Source organism: Pogona vitticeps, chromosome 4 (assembly GCF_051106095.1).
Source record: "Pogona vitticeps strain Pit_001003342236 chromosome 4, PviZW2.1, whole genome shotgun sequence".
Classification (NCBI taxonomy): Eukaryota; Metazoa; Chordata; class Lepidosauria; order Squamata; family Agamidae; genus Pogona; species Pogona vitticeps.
Genome location: NC_135786.1, coordinates 156,930,520 through 156,944,703, shown reverse-complemented (window position 1 = coordinate 156,944,703; position 14,184 = coordinate 156,930,520). Strand labels below are relative to the sequence as shown.

Sequence of the window (14,184 nt, the reverse complement as noted above, 5' to 3'; positions counted from 1 at the left end):
CAAACGATCTCAAGAAGACTACAAGAACATTATATAATTTCCTTGCAAATACTGCTAATTCAAATAGAACAAAGGACACAACATTTTAAAAAGGTTTTGATTGATAGACTTTAATCATTCAATCCACAGTTACAGACAATTAAATATGTCCTTAACATCATTAACAAAAACATAACAAAACACATTTGTTTGAGCTATTGTCCTACCAAGACGGAATGTACACATACACACACACAGACACACACACCAACATACCACCACAGTCTTTGTTATGGGCCACCCACATAACTGATGCATTTTGGTATTGAAGGAAAGGACTTCAAATGAGCATTCCTATACTTCAGATAAGTCTTAATACACTTTTTGAAAGTGATGCCAGTTGCACAGGAAAAATTGTATCATGTTACTTCAGAATTTTGCTGATACCAGCCGCAAGTAGAGCCAAGCTGTGTATAAACAGATGTGTAAATTCTATCCACTGTAACCTATTTATTTATTGATGGAGGGACCGCAAAATCCAGTTTAAGGCTACAATCCTAAACACATTTAGGATCTGGCCAGTGGGCTGTGGTAGGACTTATTTTTGAATATACTGTAAAAGGCATTGCATTTGTGAGTGTTGCAAACAAATCTGAGGAAGCAGCTTTTGATCCACAAAAGTGAAACAAATCTGTTAGTCTTTAAGGTGTCACAACATTCCATCCTTTCTTTCCCCCTCTGCTTTTCTTTGCTGTATGCCCCCTTTTTATTTCTATCAACATACCAAGACAGACTAACTTGACTACCTCACTGGAAACATGGTCAAAGATTCATTTTGTTATTACCTATAAGTTATTTCTTACCATCTAGTGGTAAAAATAATTGCACAAGGTCAGATTGTAATGGGTAAAATTCAATGGTCTCTTGAGTAAATGCATGAGGGGTTTCTTTTGCAGCCATAGAGGTTAATAGTTCGTATTTCTGCAAGCAGTTTGTGCTAGGAAAAACAGAGTAACTACATTTACCTTAGAAAAAGGTAATGGGGAGGGGAGGACTTGGAGCAAAAGCACTGTTCAACGACATTATTAAAATTGTTCAATGAAATGAGATATGCACCTATTTGGCTTCCAGATTCAGTCTGAACTGGAGTCTGCATGGCAGCTCAAGAGCAGACAGATGTTCTGGGCCAGGACTTTGCTTTCTTAAGGCACAATGAGAACAGAACATTTACAAGAAGTGAGGATGAAATCCCAGAATGAAATAATTAAAAAAACACACACCTAGAATAAATGTTCTCAAATTCAAATGCTGATTGACCAAGTCAAATGTGGTTCTGTCACTCTTCTGCTTCTGCTAGCATACAACATAAAATAAATTTGTGTTCAAAGCACAGCCTAGGTTACTGTTTATTTTTCCTATGAATGCTTTTGCTTTGTTGCCACTGGGCTCTAAAAATATGCATGATAGCTGGGGATGGGGAGGGGATGGAGAGGAAACTCTGCAAGGGGCTTTCTGAAGAATTCACCCTGGTATGGAGGTAGACACTCAGGGCTCAACAAAACCACCAAAGCAACATAGTTGCTTTTTACCAATTAGTAGCTGAACAAAAGTCAAAACAAAAATTTTAAAAAATGAAGTGTTTTGCTTTCTAAGTGCATGCTGCAGAAGAAAATGCACCATATCCTTTATGTTCTGTGACTAGGAAAAGGAGGCTTAAAATCAGTAAGTTTAAAATGTGAGTTACAACCTGTTCTTGGAAAACTAACCTATAGAAAACCAAGGACTTGGCAAAGCAGCTGAAAGCCAACAGCCAAATTGTTGCTGTTTAACACTACGGTACAAATCTCCCACAGATTTAAATTCACTTAACTGTGATATGATCTCTCTACAACAGGGGAAAGTGTGAGTTTATCTAGTAAGGCTTTTTAAAAACCATCCTCCCAATTTGTAATTGCAGGTTTAGTGTCAAATGCTACACAATTTAGAACTGACCTTCTGGTATTTCAGTTTTATAAACTTAGAAGACGGCATATTTTTCATTGAGGAACCAATAAAGCACCAAATGTAGAGGAAAAAAGCAAATCATTTTCTATGTACATATCGTCTTTTATGAGTGCTGGTTCTGGGTGTCATCATAGCTTTTATTTTAGCTCATTAGGTGAACGGTCTGGTTTCATTATGCAATTTATTACTGTCTAATTCAATTTTGTTTAGCAGAGCATTTGAAAGCTTCATAGCAGAAGCCCAGGGAGTTGTTAGCAAGCAGAGTTTCAAAAAGGGGAGGATTGTGTTTTGTTTGTATTAAGATTAAACATATTCTTGAGAGTTGCTGTATCAGCTGGAACATGCAAAGAAAGAGATACATCAGCAAGCTGGTATACAGCATACTTTTGTTTAAAAAGGTTATTAAACAAATAGTACGTTCTGTCTAAGGAAGAGCTTTTGTTTTGGGGAAGAAGTTGTTACATCTATTCAGAATTACATCCCATCCTATGTAAAGGTTTTAGGAGGGTGTACAACAATTTTAATCAGATTTGTGTTACAGAAGAATTGATGACGTTCACTAAAGAATTATAAGTAATATTTTAGAAACCTGCCATGGATTGTGGAAATAAACAGCCCCAGTTCCCAAATTTGCCTGTCACTGTGACCTGGTCCTCTGCATCACTTGATGGTACCCAGGGACTTCACAGGGCAATATTAATGTTTCTTACTAACTGCTGGTGCAATGCCCTTCAAAGTAAGAGAGAGATTGCATAGATAATCTGAAGCTTGATATAAAATAATAAACTGGGAAATTCTAGCTGAAATTGAGGCACAGCCTTAAGAGGGGTCTATACAAATGCTCCTAAGGGATCTGACATTCTATGAGTGGATCTGCTACTTCCCAAAGGAATATTTTATTTGCCTTCAGTATGATCTCATTTACATAAATGTTTCTATATTTGTACCCGTATTTGTAAATAAGGCACCACAGCTTCACCACAGATCTCTTGCCCTGTGGACTCATCAAAAGCAAATGAAACTACATACATATATTTTAGCTTCTCTCATTCTGGAATGGGAAGCTTACAGGTAACGATTCTTAAACAGCAGTAGGAATTTGAGAAGGGCATCTACAAATTGTATTCAGTTTTCATCTATTTCATCACTATTTTTAGAAAAGCAAAGTTTTAGAACAAGTACAATAACAGAGAGAAAGAAGAATGTCAGTGAATTTGATTCCTCATTTAAATTTGTTTTAATGTATTGCAAGTGGGCTAACTTTTTTTAGGAAGGCAGAATTTTTATGAACAACCCTGAAGATCTGAAAATGCCAGTAGTTCCTACAAACACAGATACAAAGTAGTTTTTATTCCAGTAAAAGGCTAGACCACTTCCTAATGGGAACAAAACAGCTTTTCACGTTCAAAAACATAGAGATCAATCAGCCTCTATTTTTGGGATGGTGCTGTGTGTGTGTTTGTGAAATAAAGATGACTTGCATTAGGGAGTGATTCTGAAAATACTGAACTTCTAAATCAATCCATGCTTTTCATGACTCTACTGACACTTAGCACATCTTAGGATAAGACCCCATTAAAATGTTCCCAGGACAGTGTTAAGTCAGTAAGAAACCAGGAAAAGTAAACCTATCATTTTCCATCATTCAACCCAAACCTGCCTATTAATCTTCAGTTTAATGTCTCCCAAAAGCTAAGGCACACAGATCCCAAGAAACATAACATTGATGATAATGGTGATGAATAGCCAGTGCACCCCATTTCATACCACACTGCAGTATATCAGTGCAAATTGGAGCTGAATCCAGATCTTTCCTTCAGTGACAGGGAGTGATAAGAGACAAGAAGAAAACAGCAGTCTGTCTGGTTTGCTCAGGAAGTTGGGAACTGTTGGCATTGTCCATTAGAGGGGCCAAGAGAATGCCGTCAGTATTAAAACAATACTTCATCTCAAACTCAGGGAAAGAGAGTCAGTCAGCATAGGCTTTGACAAGCACACTGACAATGGAGATAAAATGGCAAACAGAGCAACACAGAGGGAGTGGGCGCTTTTTGCAGTGTCGTTTGGTGTTTGATTGCTTTGATGGAAACTGCACACAAGTTAATCAACAGAAGGACATAAAACATATCTGTCTCTACAGAGAGCATATGCAGGCCTTATCTTTCTGCGTATGTCAACCTAATCACATGGCTTGCAATGAAAACACAGGCAAAATTATGTGACTGCTTCCCTCGGCAAAAAAATGTTTGTTACCCAAATAACCCTCCCATGGGAAGGCTAATCAAAACCCCACTAAGGTCAATAACACTAATTTCAACAGGCTTCGGATTAGCCCGTTAGACCATTTCAACATGGAGGAGAGGAAGGAAGTATTACCCTCAGTTATGTTAAAATCATATTGTATTCCCAGCAAATGAGATGGATATGGCCTTAGTGTTCTCTCACTGTGTAAGCCTCAGGTTGAATCACTTTACATTTTGATGCATTTAAATTACCATGAAGTATTTTTTATTATCCTGGTTTCCTGATATGAATATGTTGTTTGAGCTGGCTGTCACATGACAACTGCTGGCATTTGCCACATCAAAGCAAATATCTACCAATTGAGGTTTGCTCTTTAGAAATCATCAGCGCACCCCAAATACTTTATCATTTATTTAATAAACACTGCTTGCAAATGGTATGGTAATATCAACCTGCATTTATTTTGTCACATCAAAAATGAACATGCAAATAAAATATAAGTGTTCTTATCCCTAGGTGTGACAACATGGCCAAGCACAAAACATCAGAATTATTAGTTTTGCACCCCGTTTCTTTTACAATAGTAAAACATGTGTGTGTTTATTTCTAACTTTTATGAGAAGATGGCAGATACACATTCTGTAATTCTCATATGGGCCCCTAACATAACAAGAATTTAATCCTGCAGGACACCAATCAAAATGAGGTATGAGTAATACATGGTCTTGTGTTATTGGGGCACTGAGGCATCAGGACACGATTGTTGTGATCTAGTGTCCAGTGATGTCACTCTGACCACTCCTTCTACATGCCTGCAACACAACCTCCTTTGCTTATTGCCTAGTCCGTGCTTTGGTCCAGCTTGCTCATAAAAGGAGGCAAGCCTGCCATTTTTCTTATGTCATTTTTCTTATGTCAAGATTATTATTACCATCAGTACACACCTCCAGAAGACAAGGAACTGTAACTTGTTGCGCTACACTCCATCCCTGGAATAAGGCAGCCAGGGATGGATTGTAGCGCACTTATGTAGTGTGCTTTCCTGCTCATAAGAACATAAGATGAGCCCTGATGGGCCCATCCAATCCAGATTCCTGTATCTCACAGTGGCCCCACCAGATGCCTCTGGGATAGTAAAACTCTAAACTTCTTACCAGTATCTTTAAATGAAAAATCTCTGCTTGAAGCACCTGCCAGCAATTTGGTCTCTTGGACTGATGAGCATCTGATGGATGGATTGTCCTGCCTCTTAGGAAAATAGCTATTTACTCCTTTTCAGTTCTATGGTCTTGTGAGTGTACAAAGTCCTTCCTCTGGCACTGTACATAATCACTTATAAATGTCAGATTCTGCAGCTTTCCACAGATGATAAATGATGTCACTGAACTGTTCTCATGGTACTCATAAAGCTCTAAGAAGACTAGAGCACATAAAATAGTCTCTATTTGAAGGACACAAGTACTTTAAAGCATGTAAAGGGAGTCACAAGGCTCTGATTTATATGGATATCTTGTATCAGTATATGTCTAGGTTGAGAGATACTATCTCTAGACATTTCTGATTAATAGTCACAGGTCTTCCTGGCCCTGGTATAATCACACAGGGACAACATGATAGTAATCTGCAGTCTATGCCTCTATGAATCTGGGAAACTGGCTAAGCACGGTTACTGCTTCTTATTTATTTACAATCAACAGCATAATGTAAAAGGGTTTAACAGAGGGAATTTTATGACTTTTTAAAACGATAGATAAATACATGTCTTCTATAACTGTCAAAACATTCTTATATAATTCATGTTGCATTTACTTTCTTGGTACAAAGCAAATTATTAAGGAAAGGGTTAAAGTGAAAGAAGGTGGAATAGTTTTGTATTCAGAGAAAGATTCCAACAGTATCCCTCAGCATGCTCAACAGAAGAGGAAATCCAAGCAATGGCCTTTCACATGACATCATAAAAGTCTAATTTATCACCAGCCACCAAACATCTAGAAAATCATAACATCCTTTCAGGAAAGCCATGTGCAAAATAATCAGATATGCTTTGATGACAGCTTTAATATGCGAGTCCAAGTAGGACACTACAAAGCATAACCCTTTGCAGGTGCTTGTTTACAGCAAAACATGCCCTCACAAAACTTCTCTTCTACTCCTGATGCATTCTTTGTCCCAAAGGAGCATTTTCTACTTTTTCCTTCTACAACCATGATGTTTCAAATGAATATTTCAAACTGACAGTCAGGCCCTATAATTCCATATTTAGAATGAGACCCTTAAGAGACATGTTAAGAGCAAAGGCTAGCTAATTTATGTTAAGGGAAAGGGGAACATTCACAGCATATATATCAGAGGAAGCCCTTTGAGACCTCTGAAGGCAAAAAGGCAGGGGGAAAGGGCTGGACATTTGAATGTCGGGGGGGAGCCCTTGGAGACCTCCGAAGGTGCAGATCACCCCGTTCGAAAAAATTGGCATTGACTTGCGAACAGAACCTCGACCTCTGAAGGCAAAAAGGCCTTTTTTTGTTCGTAGGTCAAGGCTCCGTTAGTCGGTCGATGCCAATTTTTGTGAATGGAGCCATTCGTAAGTCGCAATGTTTGTAGGTAGGGATGTTCGTAAGTCGAGGTCCCACTGTAAAAGGGTGTGAGAACCTGTTTTCTAATAGAGTCAATTGAACAGCAGGAAGAAAATCTATTGGAAGGCCTGGAAAAATAAGAGAACATGACTGGGCTGGCTGACATAAAAACTTAACGGGATTAGATGAAAGTAAACAAAAGGAAGATTTGGACCCTGGTTTATAGTTTTCTCAATCCAACAGTATAATTTCATGGTTTCCATATAATTTTGTCTGATTAACTTGGGTAAATGATTTTACTAGACTACACTTCAGGGTCTGCTCAAGATATTCTGCCACCTGAGACAAAGAATAAGATTCTGTCCTCCCTCCACTCCATGCATTGGCATGGAGTGAACTGATAGCTGATCTTCATTTCAAAACAGGTAACAAGATAAGAATCTCTACCACATCTGAGCTCAGCAGGCCCATTTAAGGGAGCAGGCGCTGTAGTTTACATAGCTCTGACCTCTAAAAGAGGGAAAAAGCTAGAAGAGTCAGGAGAAAGAGCTGAAGGGAGCTGCCACTGGTGCTCCCCCAAGAAGCTGTTGCTTAAGATGGTTGTTTTGCCCTACTAATTATAGGACCATCCATGAAGTATTCTGATGCTAGTATCTTAGTGCTAGGTTTGCTTGTGTTTTTTGCAATTATATATAGTCTTGATGATCTTTTTCCCTACTGCCGACTCTTACTGGCCTGTCTCTATAACAAGAGGATATGAATGTGAGTTTGGAAGAATGAACTTGCCTTTCCTCCCCACTTCTCTGTCTTTCAAGGAAATGTCCACAATGGAGAGATGACCCAGATGACTTAGCCACCTTGTTTTTATCTAATATCTGATTTAGGTTTATTAGAAGCTAAACTGAAGATAATTACACTATGGATTACATTTTATGTGATTTAAAGAACTGTGTTTTGCTTTGTTTTTTTTTAAATAAACCGATACCAACTTAGGAAAAGTGGTATACCAGTATCTTTAAGGCTGCATGAATGCTGCAAACATAAGCTCATACCAGCCAGTATGAGCTTATATTATTTATTATTTAAATGTGTCGTGAATTTCTCTGTTGCTTTCTGATTACCATTTTTGTCTTGTGCTCTTTTATTCTTTGTGTGCCACAGCCTTTATGGGACACCAGTGGAAAGAAAGAAAGCTTCTATGGGCCATAGCCTTGATTTACAAAGCCTCTTACTATTTACCATTGCTCCTTTCAATACAACATCCTGCCACCTGGTCTTTATTTCAAGCCAATAGCAATTGTTTCTACCAACTCCACACAAATATTTAAAACAATCTCATTCTTTCAAACTAAGGCAGGCATGTCCAAGATTCAGCCTGCCTACTCCCAGCATTTCTCAAGATTTGCTGTGCTAAAACTGATGGAAGCTGCAGTTCAACAACCTCTGGAGGCCCATACTTTACCCATTACTAGTCTGAAGACTCTTTGTTTCTTCTCATCTTATATCTAATTTTCAAGCACCATCACCTTGCTTTAGACTATCCATGGGTATCTATCTCTATGTGTAATCTGGTGTCAAGTCAGTTCTAAATTATGGGGCCCCAGTAATGCTCCTGAGGTATGGGAGACATTTAATGAGTAGTTTTATTATTGCCATCAGTAAGTTTCCATTGGTTGAGCAGGGGTTTATACATTGATCTCCTAAGTTCTAGTCCAACACTCTATCAACTGCATAACGCTGGCTCTGCAATATCTATCTGTACTGTCCATATTACTTCTTCTTTTTTCATGCAGGCTTACCAGCTATGCCCATGATACTAAAGAATCTCTGCTGTCTTGCAACCTTGGTATTTCTAAAAATACATGAAAGAAAGCACAGCATCTTGTCCTGAAGTGATGAGAGGCTGTTTAGTAGCACTGTGGTGTAAATGGCTCCTTGAATATTTATACTTCTTTGTTTACATTTGGTGTGGAAATTCTGAAAAATTGACTAAATCCAAAATTTGTCCCACTGAACAGACTAATTGAAATCAATGGAATGTAAGTCACTTGTGACTAAAAAACTTATTCATTTTAATGGGTTTACTCTAGGTAGAACTAATGTTGGATTTAACCTAATCTGAGGAAGTTTGCCATATTTTTATATTTTGTTGACTCTGCCATATTTTGTACAGCTGAGCAACTGTAACCATTGAAATTATCTGATCAATAAGCCCGTAGCAGTTTCATTCCCCTAATATCAGGAGTACAACAAAGATCTGTGTTATTAAAATATCTATATGCTCCATTATTTTTTCAGGGCATCATCATCAAATGAACAGAATGCTGATGTCAGTGTGTCCTTCCTATGAACTTCTTAGTTTAAATACCATCAACGGAGAAAGGCATTTTTGACCCACTATCAAAAAAATCTTAATTATTTCACCCTGCAGCAAACATGGAAGAACGTTTCAGAAAAGGAAAAACTGTCATTTCCAAATGACCCAGCCCTAATTACCAAGCTTCCTTTACATCCAGAAGAAACAGAAATACTGAAGTCTTCTCTTCATTAGCCCTTAAAGAGGAACTGGCACTGGGGAATAGGGAAGGAGAGGAGATCCAGTCTGCTTAAATTTTATGTCGCATATGTGCTTAAGTTCACATTTGTGTGCTCATCTTCAAGATATAAATACTAACCACCATATGGATTTTTAGGAATACAATTCAGGGATTTATTCCTGAAGTGTACATGCCTCCAGTCCTAACTAATATCTTAACAACATAGAATGCCGCTAATTTATAAACTAAGCAAATATTCATTCATGCTGTTATGAAGAGGCGATGTCTTTTTATAGAATCACAGAACTGCAAAGCTAGAAGGTACCCTGGGTCACTGATTCCAACCCCCCTGCCAAAGCAGGAAATCCACAGTTAAAGCACCTCTGACAGATAGCTATCTAACCTCTGTTTAAAAATCTTCAGTGAGGGAAAGTCCATCACCCTTTGAGGCAGTCCACTCCACTGTGGAACAGCTCTTGCTGTTCGTTAGTTCTTCCTAATGTTTATGTGAAATCTCCTTTTTCCTAATTTGAAATTTTAGGTCCTTACACTCTGGAGCTACAAACACCAAGCTTGCTCAGTCTATTCTACATGATAGACCTGCAAATATTTGAAGGTGATTATCATATCACCTCTCAGTTTTCTTTTCTCCAGGTTAAACACACCCAGTTCCCTCAATCATTCCTCATATGGCTTAGTCCTGGTCACTGTCCACTGGACATATTCTGATATCCTTCTTAAATTGTGAGGCCCAGAACTGAGACGCGAAATACGTAGACTGGTACCTTGAGCTAGTCATTATAGTTCTGTCAAAGAAACGAAGTATTGCATTTGGTTTTTTTCTACCACCACATCAAACTACTAACTAGAGGTGGGGATATTCGTATTTGTAAATGACTACGAATATCCCTGTCTCAGCTGCAACTAATGCGGGTTCATCCCTTGGAACTGGCACACCCACTCACACACTGCTGTGCAACCAGCCTCCCATTGTTGAGTTGTTAAGTCGTGTCCGACTCTTCGTGACCCCATGGACCAGAGCACGCCAGGTCCTCCTGTCTTTCACTCCCTCTTGGAGTTTGGTCAAATTCATGTTGGTAGCTTCGATGATGCTATCCAACCATCTCATCCTCTGTTGTCCCCTTCTTCTCTTGCTGTCACACTTTCCCAACATCAGGGTCTTTTCTAGGGAGTCTTCTTTTCTCATGAGATGGCCAAAATACTGGAGCCTCAGCTTCAGGATCTGTCCTCCCAGTGAGCACTCAGGGTTGATTTCCTTCAGAATGGAACAGGTTTTCTGTTACTTCTGTTCAAAGTGATATATCACCACTTAAAAATGGAAAGGTTGGTTTAAAATGGTTAAGTAAGTGTGAGTGAGCTCACAGATCCAATTCAGTCAAGGTTAAATTTGAAGGACAAAATTTTAACAATTAAGTTGATGTTTAATTGCTGTTCTAGTGTAACAGTATAATAGAATCATAGAATAATGGAGTTGGAAGGGACATATAAGGCCACTGAGCCCAACCTTCAGGTCGCTGCAGGAATTTATGTTAAAGTAACAAATGGCTGTCTAACTTTCTCTTGGATGCATCCAGAGTTATAGAGTTCACTGCCTCCTGAAGTAATTGGTTCCATACTGCTCTAACAGTTAGGAAATTTCCCCCCGATATTCAACTGAAATCTGGCTTCTTGTTGCTTGAGCCCATATTACATGTGCTGTACTCTGAAATAACTGAGAAGAATTAGATGCCTCCTGTTTTACTAGAAAAAGGAGAAAAATCTCATCCCAAAAATCAGGGATCTGCCTCATCTGGAAAAGCTACACAGAAACAGCAGCCTTCTCCTCTTTAGACTGTTGATTTCATGTGCTGAAAGCAAAATGGACAGAGTGGGGGACTCCCTTGGAACGCCTTTCCATAAGAAGCCAGGTTGGCCCCAACTTTGCTGTCCTTCCAGAAGAAAGTGAAGACCTTCCTCTTCAGGCAAGCTTTCCTTTAAGTGATTGGATGCCTGAAAGGGGTTTGCGTTTGTTGACCATCTTTTAATTTCGTATTTTGTACTTTTTAGTAATCGTATACTTACTTTTTTGGCTTTAAATATTGTATTTTAATGATGTAAGCTGTCTTGGGTCATTTTTAAGGAGAAATTGGGGTTAAAAATATTTTAAATAAATAATAAAGGCTTATTGACTGCATAGGTCACCCCTTTAGATATAAAGGGAATTGTGAATAGATGTATTTAGGGCTGTAGACATCACTGTTGCTGTTGTTACATGCTGTCAAGTCGGAACCAACTTATAGTGACCCTAATAGGGCTTTCAAGGTAAGTGAGATATTTAAGGAGTGGCTTGACCACATCCTGTGAGTTTCCATGGCTGAGTGTGGATTCAAATCCAACTCTCCTGAGTTCCAGTCCATCGTTCTATCTACTACACTACACTGGGTATCGGGGTACAGCAAAATATGGTTCAGGATTTTTAAAAAGCGATTTTATTTCTACTACTTACAAAAATTCAAAATTTTGGCTGTAATAGGTATTACAGGATTAAGGCCACCTATGATACAGACCGATTCTGTTTGACACTTCTTTGGATTAAGTAAGAACAACTCTTCTCCACCCCCACTCCCACAAATATGGTTTATTTTATTTGCATACGTAACACATATGCACATTCACACAATGACTATTAAAGGAAAACTAAGGTACTCACATCTCTAATTTTCTGACCTGGATAATTGAAAATACCAAATACATGGGCACTATTTGCTCTTGTTGCAGTGCGCATGCACTTGGGATAGTTTAGATGTTCCACAATGGAGTCACAGAACAGCAAGGTGAGTTAGAATTTATCATTTGAGTGAAAGTAAGTCTGAGTGGGAAATTCTCAGGCAAATCCTTTCTCTATAAAACCAGTAGTTTGATGACTTAATATTTAACACAAGTCCTGAAGCCCAATGAAAACCAGGTGAGTTGCTATTAGAAATTACTAAACTACATTTTGCCCTGTTGATAGAATTTTAAAAATTACTGCCAATGCCCTTAAATCTAATATGTTACTACTACCCTTTCCCAGTACTATAAACAGACTTGATGTAGACTTAAATCAAAGTACGAAAGTAGCAGCAAGGAATGTTTGTGAAATGATAGTTGTCAGAGATATACTAAGAGATACACCAAAGAACAGAGACTGCCAAGCAAAGCCATGCAGGACATATTTTCAAAAGCACTCACATCTCCTTCTGCCTCTTCTCTTGAAATCCATGTGTGTTATGATCCATCAAGTAGGAACCAATTTATAGTGACCCTACTAGGACTTTCAAAGTAAGTGAGATATTTAAGGAGTGGTTTTATTTATCACCCATGCACTCAATCATGGGAAATCCAAGGTGAAACATGGATTTGAACTGAGGTCTCCTGAGTTCTAATCCATCATTTTACTCACACTGAGTATCTGAAACCAATATTAGTCCATATAACAGGACATACAGCTAAAATGGGGGCAACAGGCCACTTCATCTACCATGAAATACTTCTATGTTGCCACATGCAGTTACTGGTTCATCCCAACAGCAATTTTGAGAAGTCTGAATGACTCCTGCAAAGTTGCCCAGAGGCCTTTGGGTAGAATGGGCGGCATATAAGTTAATAAACAGACAGACAGACAGACAGTAAGTCAGTCAGTAAGTCAGTCAGTCAGTCAGTCTTCAGAGACCATGCACTTATGAATATTAATAGTTCGAGAGGCCTGGAAAACAACAACCAGAAGCTGGGCCTTCTCTGCTGTGGCACTTGCCTTGCAGAATGTGCTACCTCAGGAATTGAAAAACAACTAGAAACACAGCTTTTCAAAGGAAGCCTTTGGGGAGGTACTTCTCAAATGATTGAATGTGCAGAGGAGGAAGGGTTCTTCTCTATTGTCTGACAGTTTCTTGCCACCTGTCTTTTTTATTATTTTAATTTTTGCTTTACTTTCTGTACATTGTCCAGGGTAGCAACATGCTAGGTGGGCAGTATAAAAATTGAACGAACGAACGAACAAACAAACAAACAAACAAACTGATCTTATCTATCAGACTGAAAGTTAAAGACTAAAGGCAACAGTAGTATACACATGGAAGTGCAAGTTCCCATCATGATGGCCCCATGTTGATTCTGAACTGGTACTCTGGACTCTTTCCTTCGTGACTCAGAGCAAATACTATTTGAGGCTGTGAGTACATACTGGAAATACTAGCTTCCATTTGAATATACTGCTACACAAAATGAAAAAAAAATGCAGTGTAACTCTGACCCATTCAAATGATTTCATGAACCCAAAGTCCTTCTGGGAGGGTCACAAATCTGCAGTATTTTTCAAGAGTGCTGGATTCTGCAGTGTGATTTTGATTTAGCTACAAGATGTGTAAAAAAACCCACAAGCAGGCAGCTGTTTGGCTGCACATCTGAAGAAGTTCAAGCATGTAAAATATTGCTTATAAACACAATTGTAATTCACACTCACTAAAGAGGTTCCAAAGCTTCTTTTTTTGGGCATGGTAGAAATAATTTATTTGTATTATGGAAAGTACCCCTTCACAGCTAAACAATATCACTTTTAGGGAATTAATACGAATGATATAGGGACCATAATCCAAACTTCTAAATGACAGCAGAACAATATAAACATAAAAATCATGCCAAGAGGAGTGTCTCAGAAGAAGCTCTCATAAAAACCATTTCCCAAGCACATCAGATCTGAGGACTGAAATTTAGAGAGAAACCAGACATATTCATAATCAGCTTTCAAATTTACCTTTTAAAATTTACACTACAGAATGATACCAAAGTCTGTGCAGAAAGGACAACTA

At 38.5% G+C, this 14,184-nt stretch overlaps 1 protein-coding gene across 2 annotated transcripts in view; it reads right to left on the bottom strand.

Moving 5' to 3' along the window:
* Window positions 1-14,184, bottom strand: part of GMDS (GDP-mannose 4,6-dehydratase) — a 393,997-nt gene that overhangs the window by 2,233 nt on the left and 377,580 nt on the right. The gene's annotated exons all lie outside the window — the stretch shown is intronic.